Source organism: Danio aesculapii, chromosome 19, assembly GCF_903798145.1.
Source record: "Danio aesculapii chromosome 19, fDanAes4.1, whole genome shotgun sequence".
Taxonomy (NCBI): Eukaryota; Metazoa; Chordata; class Actinopteri; order Cypriniformes; family Danionidae; genus Danio; species Danio aesculapii.
Window position 1 is genome coordinate 40,931,928 of NC_079453.1, and position 12,443 is coordinate 40,944,370.

Consider the following 12,443-nt stretch of genomic DNA (forward strand, 5'->3'; position numbering starts at 1 on the left):
TCTAATAACTGAATTATTTTATCTTTGCCATGATGACAGTAAATAATATTTGACTAGATATTTTTCAATACACTTCTATACAATTTAAAGTGACATTTGAAGGCTTAACTTGGTTCATTGAGTTAACTAGGCAGGTTAAGTTAAGTAGGCAAGCTATTGTATAACAATGGTTTGTTTCGTAAAATTTGCTTGAAGGGGCTAATAATTTTGACCTCAAAATGGATTTTTTTTAAATTAAAAACTGCTTTTAATCTAGCCGGAATAAAACAAATAAGACTTTCTCCAGAAGAAAAAATATTATCAGACATGCTGTGAAAATTTCCTTGCTCTGTTAAACATCACTTGGGAAATATTTAAAAATAAAAAATAAAAATTAAAGGGGGGCTAATAATTCTGACTTCAACTGTATATTTATGAACTCAAATTTGGATCAAATAAGGACATAAGCAAATCTTTATCCAATTTCTCCAAATTCCATATTAAAACAATCAGAATTTTATGTAATGTAGCACTGTTGATAATATTTTGATTTCAATAATAGTATTACTGTAAAAATCAGATTTTAACAATAATATTAAACTCAATATATTTTTTAGATCAAACCAAAAAACAACCTCCAGAATCCTTCTGGATGGTGAAATCATCAAGAATCTGCCTTAATGCTTTTCCCCACCGCTCTGCCTTCTCCCATAATCTAGCTTTCTAATAAACCTGCCACTGTACGCCATGAATATTACTTGCTCTCTGACAAATTGCTAATGTTCCTATATTGCAACTAAGCAGCACTGGCTAAAAAGCTCCCGCTAAACACACAGATGCAAATGCAAAAATATGATATGCTAAATATTTAACACAGTATATTCAGATTACAGTGTGGGCTTAAAAATGCACAGCACATCGATGACCCTATTGATGTTTCATATCCACAACCGCTGCATGTGTTAATAGCATGTTGGCTTTCCTCCATCTGTTTTGTCTGGTCGTCTTTGCGAAAAAAAACAACAACAACCAAATCCTCGTATCCTGAGGCGGACGCCTTTGTTTTAGCATAGAGAGGCCACTAATTGAGTGAGAAGGGCTGCGTGTGTGTTTTGTATCTGCTAAGATCATGAGAGAGAAGGCTAATTTACATCTGTCAAAAGCTGGCCTGTGAACACAGACCTGACGTAACCCCATCATCTCTCCCTGTCATCAGCAGCGCTCTAATTAGATCCACAACATTAAGAGTCTGCTAATACGAATCAAGATGATTCCTTTGGTTTGATGTCTGCTGATTCACTCCACGTTCGCTTTTAATGAAACCCGCTATTTATTCTCCCCGAACACAGTGTTCATTAACAACACAATGTACCTGCAGGCTTCTTCGCTTTACTGTTATTAATGAAATAAATCAGTTTTTTTGTTGTTGTTATTATTTAAATGATTCTTTATATGCATGCAGTATTGGCTTAATAGGAGCGGATGCATAATGGATTTGCTTACATGAGAGAGCGAGGGAAGAAACAACACGCTTACAGAAAACATCACACCTCTTTAATGACGCTTACCTTCTCTTTTTATTTAATGTCGGCGTCTGGCTTTAAAACTTTCGGAGAGAGCGATGGGTGCCCTCATTAGCACAGCCGAGAGAATCTTTCTTGTTTAAACACATTATATGTTGCTTGTATCTCCCGTCTTTCAGAGGTAAAATAAAATAACAAATCTTTTGACGAGATGGGATTCATCTGCTCTTTTCTTACTGCTCTTTTTATCGTGCCACACTTCTTTGTTTAGGTGACGAAGCTGAGCTCATAGGCTTAACATAGGCTCGTTCTAAAAAACATAGCGCTATATACGTTTCTGGAGATGGCAAATTATGTAGCTAGAGCTACGTATGCTTTTCTTTTTCTGGATTGCTTACGAAAACACTGTCGGTTGGGTTTAGGGAAAGGGGTGAGTGGGTCAATAGGTGCTTTTCAAAATAAAAAGGCTACGGGGCGGTATGATGCCATTCGTATTCTCGCTTACCAGCTGACCGCTTACATGCATGTGGACGCTGTTACTAGTTTGTCCGGTAGCTTGACACATACGTCTGCAGACTTGAGATGCAGAGCGGAGTTGACCGCAACGAGTTCGGTGAAGAAAGGTTTTAGAAAGCAGGTAAAAACAAGTAAACAAGTAAAAAAACACGTAAAAAACAAGTAAATAACAGGGTCAGAATGTAGTAACCTCTGGTGGATTTACGTGAGAACAAAAGCTACAAAAAATCGTAGCTCCTGGGAAGTATTTTGCTCTATCCAGAGATGCATATAGGGGTACATAATCAGAATGAGCCTGGGCCAGGGCTTGACATTAACGCCCACCACCCTACCAAATGGAGGTCAATTTTGGCTTTGGTGGCTTAGACAGCCACACACACTACCCACTTTTTGTTTACAGCTCTGCACAAGAAGTTTGACCAGAGGAGAAATGGTTGTTCCCAACTGAGCCTGGTTTCTCTCAAGGTTTCATCCTTCACTTTCGTGAAGTTTGTTCTTTACCACTGTCACCACTGGCTTGCTTGGTTTGGGACTTCGGTGGGTGCTCTTGAGAGTTTGGACTTTCAGCAGTGAAATTTTAACCACACTGAACTGAACTGAACTAAACTGAACTTGAAATTCTGAAAACTGGACTGACGCAGTTTCAATTTACTAGAACCTCTATTCTAAGCTATTTTGACACAATCTACATTGTAAAACGCTTTAGAAATTGTCACAATCACCAGCGATCTAACCCTCATAGATTGCTGGAGAACATTCACTTTCTCTCGGACTACAATTCTGCCACCATATGAACTAAAACTCCCGAATGGCACTCGCGAAAGAAATTTGAGATCTGAAAAAACGTACACAGCAGCCTCTGGTGGATTCACAAAAACAAAAACTGCAAAAAAAAAAAAAAACTGAGCTCCTAGCACGTATTTGGCCCTCTCCAGAAATTTTTATAGGGGTGCGTTTTCAGAATGATTTGAGAGCAAGAAGTGTTTAATAATTTATAAGAAGAAGATTTGGTACAATTTCTTATTTACTTTTATGTCAGAATAAAGTGTCAGTTTTTTTTTTACATAAAGGTATAAATTAATTTACTCGTATTTTGGAATTTTGGAAATAGCAATGATATCTGAAGCATAGAAAAAGACTTTTTAATTAATATGCTTTTCAATGTAGATAAAAATCACTTGATGGATACAAAATCAAAGTTATTTTATTTATTTATTAAATTTTTTACTTGAGTTTAAAAGCGGTTCAATGATAATGTCCAAAATATGCATTCAGTGTCAGTGTTTGGATGTTAACACACACATAAACACCTTCTGTTCAGTTTTATTTCACTCACTCTTGACATATTTTTATGCAAGAACGCGTCCTGTACAAAGAGCCCATGAGACATCAGTGCCCAGGGCATGTCAATGATATAATCTGTCTCTGGATTTACTAAAAAAGCAAACACAACCAGTCACAAGAGTCCACAATCCTGCGTTCTCTGAAGTCGCATTCAGATGGGATTAGTTTTATATGTGTAGGTCAGGTCATGTAATAATTACCACAGCTCATCTGTGATCGTAATGCTATCTGAAGTACGACTGTCACTTTGGATGTCTATAAAATGCCCTGAAGTAATAACCACAGGTAAAAGCATCTCATTGAAACTGACATGCCGGTATAACCATGTGAGTTGAATCCCTATGGTCACTGTTTAACCCGCAGGCCATGAAACTATAGCTGTACATCAGCCACTTCATGTGTCTCAAGTGGACACTGACCAAAAAGAAGACACTAGAAGATGAAAAGATGTACTCCAACACTTCTGACAGGGACACACGGTTGTTTTTATGCAGCTCTGTGCTGTTTATGCAGAATCAAGGTTCAAGATGTTTCACTATATACTGCATCAGCTATATAACTGTTATATAACATATAAAGATATAACAGCAAATATTTAACAAAGAATGTTATCATGTAGACTATTTTTGGCACCAAATTTTGTGCAGTATATAATTGTGGTTGCTCTTGTGTGTCATGTTGTTTCATCTACTTTTTTTAACTAATGGTTATAGTTGGCTTTAGAGTTGTAAGTGAGACAACTGACTCAGTTTGGAGTCAGTTGTCTCACTAAAACCTAAACATAAATCATTTCTAAACGTTTGAGTCACACAAAATCTGCAGAAATTCACATCCGGGCCCAGCCCCTCCCCCGGAGAATCATCAGTCTAGAAATCGCTGATTGGCTTTTGTACTAGAAGGCGGGGCTTCATTCGCAATATTGACTGTTACACTTTTCCCCATTTAAAACTTTACAACTGACACGTCTTGTGTATTCTAGTCTTTGGTTCTAGCCAACTAGTATGGGAGCTAATTATCAATCGAAATAAACTGAGAATTCCCAGGGGGACCAGATGTGAATTTTTGCAAATTCTGTGTGATTTAAATGTTTAGAAAATAAACTTTAGAAATTAAACTAAAAACACAGTTATTGTTTTAATGGTAATTTTACCATTACACTTACCATTCGTAAGCTTGGCAAGTAATTTTGGAAAATTTGAGGTTTCCCCATTTAGACAGAATGCCCGAGAATACTGCCTGAGAGGCGTTTCAAAGATGACTGCTGAAAGAAATAACTTGCCTTAATCCCTTTAACCATTGGTTTAACCAATTACCATTGGTTTAGGTTTGTAGTATAGGGTTATGGATGTAAAAATCCAAATCTCAAATTTTTTCAAAAAATATACTATAATTAACTCATTTTCTTTTCGGCTTAGTCCCTTTATCAATATGGGTTCACCACAGCGGAATGAACCGCCAACTTATCCAGCATATGTTCTACGAAGCGGATGCCCTTCCAGCTGCAACCCATCCCTGGGAAACATCCACACACACTCATTCACACTCATACACTACGGACAATTTAGCCTACCCAATTCACCTGTACCAAATGTGTTTGGACTTTGGGGGAAACCAGAGCACCCGGAGGAAACCCATGCACCCAGAAACGCCAACTCACCCAACTGAAGCTCGAACCAGCGACCTTCTTGCTGTGAGGTGACAGCACTACCTACTTTGCCACTGCGTTGCCTATATATAATAATGTTTCGTTTTAAAAGACTCAATATGTCAAAACTGTACATTTCCCCTATCAAAAATTACAGTGCCATTGTGAATCACTATTGTCATTTACTGTTTGATATATTTTAAAATGTCATTTATTTCTGTAAGAGCAAAACTGAATTGGCCAGCCCAATTTCATAAGGGGAAATGTAACAAATTGTCAGAAAAGTGGCTAATTGTAATCAATTCATGCAGTTTCATTTGCATGGATACCTAGGATTTTTTTTAAACGGAAGAATGTACCCAAAGCACACCTCTCTAACCTCGACCATCATTGGGGGTGAGCAAATACTAAAACGTATCAATGAGATCATACAAATTTATATTAATCCCTACATCAAACAGTTACAAATTGCCGTGAGATTATATAGGAATTTTCCAGTCTTAAGTGTCACATGATCCTTTAGTAATCACCCTAATGTGTTGATTTCCTATCATTTTCAAAGTCATAAATAGCTGTAAAACACAATTCCGAGGATGTTGTTATTAATAAAAAACCCAAAATGACACCATTTATTTGAAATAGAAATATTTTACTAACTTCATAAATGCTTTGGAGACACTTTGAATCAATGTATTGCAAAACAAAGTATGTTGTTGCTGTTGTTGTTTTCCAAAATAAGTGCTCCAAACTATTGCAATAGAGCCTATTTTCCCCTATATGTCATATGACTACTGAATTAATAATTGAGATTTATACATAATCTGACAGCTGAATACATAAGTTTTTCACAGATGTATTGTTCATCATGACAATACTTGTCTAAGAAACAACTTGAAATGTGGAATCTGAGGTTTTCTTTATTTTTGGTGCATCATTGTTTTCGAAAGTCTCTGCATTCAAAGTTAACACCGCAAGATGGAAACAACGCTTTTCAAATTGATCCCCTTTGGACAGCATTTTCAAAAAGACACATTTTGGTTTCCTAAAATGTCATCTCAGTGACCACGTTTACATGGACATCAGTATTCATTATTTGCATTAATCTGATTAAGACAATAATATGATTAAGGAGTTTACATGAGTTACTTTTAGAATGTTCCTTTCATGGTCCCGTTTTACATGTTATAGCACATAATTTGATTAACGTCATTGTCACCACGCCATCCCCATTTCCTCCGGACTTTAACTGCAGTTTGGCACTTTCACTTTCATTCAGGAACACTTCATGCATGCCCCTGTGAGAAACGAGTTATTGTATGCGAGTATGAACTGCTGGACGAGTGTTGTTTTAATGGAATGTGATACCGCAGGCCGTATGTGGAAAGAAAACCCTCAGCATTTCATGGTGCAGGTGTCTGTGATCCTTCTCTGACTCGTAGGTGCAAAGACTGTGTATATGAACTATCCTGTCACAAAATGCAGCAAAAATCCTACATGATGGTAATAGTTGGATTGCGGTGTTACGTCTGTACTCCACTTCAATAATGCCACTAAAATCAGCATAGCCCACATGTGTTAATTTCTATTTAGTTAGATTATGACCTTAATTGGATTAAGGTAATCAAAAATCGCTGTTTACATGGTAGACTCTTAATCAGAGTATTGTCTTAATTGCATTATAATCAGATTATTGGTGTCCATGTTAACATACTTACTGTGGACGAAAGGCCAAAATGAAGAGAAAAATATGTGTTTATAAACAAAAATGTATTATTAAGGGCATGGCCAAAATCACCTTTAAAGCTGCCTAAAATGCATATTACTAATCTATATTTAACTTTTGATATATTTACAGAAAAAAATGAACAAAATATATAGAAAGCATGATTGTACTTTAAAATTAAGTTAAGTAGCTATCAGAGGTTACTGTGTCAATAGTAAACCATATTGCAGAAATGAATATCTCATCCATTTTGTTTTGATTATTGTCAGTGTAGCTGTGAAACTAGCAATTATTAGAGAAATAACATTATTCAGTGTCGGTTTATGGAACTGCACTGTGGTCAAGACATGCTTAGATTTGATTGTGTTTATCTGGCAACACCTTAGAACATTCATCAACCAATCAGAATCAAGCATTAGACAACCCAGTAGTGCTATATAAAGTGTGATATAAGACTGCATAGGAACACAAGCGCTAAACTGCTTGTATTTTTTTGATGTGCCTGTATATATATAGTCCGCCGCATAAAAAATATGCCAGAGTAATTGCCGGTTCATTCTGTTGTGGCGGCCCCTGATAAATCAGGGAATAAGCCGAAGGAAAGTGAGAAAGTATAAGATTTCATGAAAGAAAAATTATATATTTTTTGCTATTTATTTTGACCCTACCAATAATTAAATTAAATTAAATTAAATTAAATTAAATTAAATTAAATTAAATTAAATTAAATTAAATTAAATTAAATTAAATTAAATTAAATTAAATTAAATTAAATTAAATTAAATAGCTTTTCAGTAGCGAAGCAATTTTATTAGAAGTAGCGCAGTAGCGTCAACACAATCAATAAGTGACGGCACCGAAATTCACGGAGCTGTGAGAACAGTGTCTAGCCAATGAAAGTAAATCCAAATAAAGGCGAGAACCTTATTTGTTTCTTCCTGTTTTTTGGTGGTCGACAACAAACTTTTTGGTTTGTTACTGCCACCTCTCACTCTGGTCGGTGACGTCACCAACCAATTAGGCTACCACGGGAAATTTGCTTGGTGGAAAGATGACTGAGGAAGAAGATATATATAATTACAGTTTACAGTAATATAGTACTGTACAGTTTACTGTAGTAAAGGCTAAAGTATACTATGGTAATTACTATCAGTTCATAATAGTTACTAATGATACTACATTATGTAGTGTAATTTATTAATGAAAGTTGTAAAAAAATATAAAATATAATGCTTATTCATAAATATTTCCCTTTACTATAAATTACTAAAGTACTTTAAAAGTGTAACACCAGGTTTTGTTGGATTTTTTTTTGTTTTTGCTGTTATATAATATAATTTGTTTCTGTTTGGTACAGCATATTATTTGCAGTAAATAATTGATAACAGTTTTATTGACAGTTTTATTGATAAATAATATATGATTGACTTGGATTTAAGTTGCTTCGATTTTAAAATCAAAAATAGCTTTTATATATATATATATATATATATATATATATATATATATATATATATATATATATATATATATATATATATATATATATATATATTTATATATATATATTTGAAGTCAGAATTATTATCCCCCCTGAAATATTAGCCCCCGTTTATTTTTCCCCAATTTTTGTTTAACAGAGCGAAGATTTTTTTCAACACATTTCTAAACATAATAGTTTTAATAACTAATTTCTAATAACTAATTTCTTTTAACTTTGCCATGACACTTCTATACAGCTTAAAGTGACATTTAAATTCTTAACTAGGTTAATTAGGTTAACTAGGCAAGTTAGGGTAATTAGGCAAGTTATTGTATAACAATGGTTTGTTCTGTAGACTATCGAAAAAAATATAACTTAAAGGGGCTAATAATTTTGACCTTAAAATGGATTTTAAAAAATTAAAAACTGCTTTTATTCTAGCCAAAATAAAACAATTATGACTTTCACCAGAAGAAAAATTCAAAGGGGGGGTAATAATTCTGACTTTAACTGTATATGTATATCTGTGCAGCTTAAAACTCATTTTGTGGTCCAGGATCACATAAAATAAAGACTTGATTCTTTCAGCTGATGGTTCATTCATGCTTCCCTACAGTTTTGCGAAAAATTCAGTCAAATTCATTGGAGAATCTCTGTTGGGGATTGGCCTTTTTGTGCCTTTGAGTAAACCACTTAACCTCCCCTCAATAATTATCCCCTCACTTAAGACAAGTCATTATTTAAACGCTACTCACAGCAAAAAAAAAAAAAAAATGGACTGAATGGACTACAGGGGGCTAATTTGAGAAGAGGAGACATGTAAAATGAAAACTTCCCAGCGATCGGGGATGATTTTGTCGCAAATGAAGCAAACCCAACTGATGGACTGACTTCTCTTTAAGGCTTCTTTTTTTTTCTCCTAGAAAGGCCCGGAAAGGTTTGATGTGTAATGAATTGAGTTTGGTGGATTAATTGAATTGAGCTTTATGGCCACTAATCACTCCGACACAAAATAATGATGAGCTCAAAAAGGGGGAATTCCCTCAGATTTGGCCTCCAGGTTCTGGCTCCATCGATAAATTAGCGGCTGAATGTGACTGAATGAAAAGTAGCTCCCAGGCCTGGTGGAGGAAAATGAATTAAAAGAGGTCTATACGTGTGTCTTTCCGCCTTAATGTCATTCCCCTCCAACTTCCTTCCCTCCATTCCTCCACTAATTTAATTCCGCTAAAATCCAATCAGAATCATTTGACATTAAAATCGAGTCTCAGAGGAAAAAGACGAGAGAGAGAACTGTGGAAAAGCCACTGAAAGGAGGATAACGCTCTTTCCCTTTCATCCGCAGCAGACTCTTTTCATTAGGACTCACATTTCGGAGCGAATCGGCTTGGATGGAGCCCGTTTGACGGGCCCGAGGCCTGGAGTGTATGACAAGCCAACCTAATGAAAAGTCTCAGTCACAGTAGCAAGGCTGACACAGCGACCCTGCATATAATTACACCTTAAATAATACATGTCCATGCGTACATTCTTATACTCTGTGAGTCTCTCTTACAATGGGTGGCCTGCATATTTTTTCTTCATATTTTTTTTTCGGTTTGGTTATAGCTCAACGGCTCCTTTTTACTTGGTCTGTGATGAATAAGTTAAGCGCAATGACAGTGCCAGAGCGCTGCGAGGACGTAATCAGGTAGGCAGTCGTATAGTATTACTCACACTTTCACAGGAAAAATAATTTACACGTCCGGCATGGCATGCTAATGTGCGTGATTTACATCCCTCCTCCTGCTGAGTGTGGAGCTCATGAGTCAGTAACACGCAGTTGTTCAGCGCAGACCTTTTTCACCACTATAAATTACAGATTCCGATGCAAACGTGTTGTGACCCACTTTTCAATTATCTGCGTTTCTTCTTCAGGGGAAAATTTTTATTTGTTATTTCTCTGTCTAAAGGGGACTTTCCAGTTGTTTTGGGGGGCAAATAAGTTTTTCTCTCTTCAAAAAGAATTCCTGTTTTGAGGGAATTTTATTTTATTTTTGTGTGGCAAATGTCCTCTTTTTTTCCTGTTTCTCTTCACAAACGTCATGGCTTCTAATGGGTCACAGAAATCCTTCTCGTTGCCATTGTAAGTGATCCTGAGTTTTGCTGGGTGGAGAATACCATAGCGCACTCCGCCTCGTCCTCGAAGCAACATCTTGACATCATTAAACGCTGATCGTATGCGAGCCACGCTTGGAGGGTAGTCAGGAAATATGAGGATTGTAGATTCTTTAAATCTGAGGGGTCCCGTCTCTCTAGCTCTGCGGAGAATCTCCACACAGTCCCTGTAGTAGTGTAGTTTGGCCACAATTACCCGAGGTTTGCCACCAGGCTGTTTTGGCTGGAGGCCACGGTGCGAGCGATCCACGAGTATCTCTCTGTTAATTTCTAGGACCTCCTTTAACAATTTAGAGACTGAATCTGGAGAGCTGGAGCCTGGTCCTTCCGCCACGTTCAGTATACGTTTGTTCGACCTCCTCATCCTACCCTCCATATCTGTGCATTTCTCCTGCAACGCCGAAACAGCCGTTTCAAGTTTGCTCACTGACCTTTGTAATGAAGTCACATCATCCGAACATGTAGACAGCCCATGTTCCATTTCAGTTACCGTCTTTTTCATAGTTTCAAGGTCCGATCGCAGCAGGGTGATGTTGCAGACAACTTCAGTTTTGACAGCCTGTAGTTCCGATTTCATGTTGTTAAATGCGTCAGAAAGAACAGCTTTCAGTTCGACCCTAAGCAGCGTGGGGATGTAATTTTTCAAGAGCGACAGGATTTCAGCTTTTGTATCCGCCATCTCAGTTAGCTTCTCTGGCGATTTCTGATCAGTACACGAGGCGCCAGGTCTACTCGCAATAGTCTTTCCGATGAAGGTATATTGTCGCAGACTTTTCACCATTTACGTATCACCGTAACCAAAACAGAAAGAAAAGTTATGTAAACAAAGTATTAAATGATGTTTTAACGCGGATTTCAAACAAAAGAGGCTCAAAATACAGTTGCGATGCAAAGTTAACCAAATTTAGCAGAGCTCACCCAAAACACAACCTATTCCATACCTGCTCACTCCCTTTTTTTTTCCTGAAAAATGAAAAAATCTCTTTCCTGAAAATGATGTGACAAGATTCAAGTGACAAGAAATGTGTCTGTCTGGATCAAAAATGATGTGACATGACAGAAACATTTAAATATCAGCCAATACACTATGAAATGGTAAAGTCTTTTAATCTAATTAATACATATTAAACCTCTTTGACACTGAGTCTGATCTGATTTTAATCCAATTAAGACAATACTCTGATGAGTCTAAACAGCAATTTTGATTCATTTAATTAAGGTCATAATAGAGCTAAACATCAATCAAATTAAGAAGTGGAGTATGCCGATTTTAGTCGCATTATTGAAGTGCAGTACAGACATGTAAAACCTTAATCAAACTATTACTGTCATGTGTTTTGCGACAGGATAGTCTACACCAGGGCTATTCAACTGGCAGCTCGTGGGCCATACCCGGCCCCCAAGGCAATTTGTTCCGGCCCTCCAAATAGTGCGACCAAGACATCAAAAATAAATTTAGTTCAGTCAAAAAAACGGTCGCTATAGTTATGAAGCGACGTGCGTCTGTTCAGTACAGCACAAGCTTCAGTTGAAGGCTGCGCAGAGAGTGAGTCACCTGACATTAAGCGAGTGGTACGAGCAGCCGAAAACATTTGGATATGTTTGTAGAAAAGGCCTTTTGTACAATGCACTGATATCGTTAATAGGGATGCAATGATTAGCCAATTTCACTATTAACCTCGCTTTTACTCATTAAAGGCTTCTCAACGCCACATTTCTGTTCAACTGAGAAAAAAGCTGCTGCAACTAAACAAAGTTATGCCAATATGCACGCAATAACTATAGCAGCAAGCCGTTTTCAAACTTTTTCATTTATTTTTAAGTCCAAAGAGAGAAATGGACTATTGTTCATTTTATTATTAATATTATGTGCTGTATTTGGTTACTGAGCAGCAATAAACAACACTTTAAAACATAAGCAGTTTTCTTGTTATTTTCTAAACTAGTAGTGTTTTGAATTTAATAAATGCATAATAATGGTGATAACTGTGAAATCATGATTATATAATCGTACAACCAAAATCTATAATCGTTGCATCCTTAATTGTTACGCAGTTTAAAACATAACATATG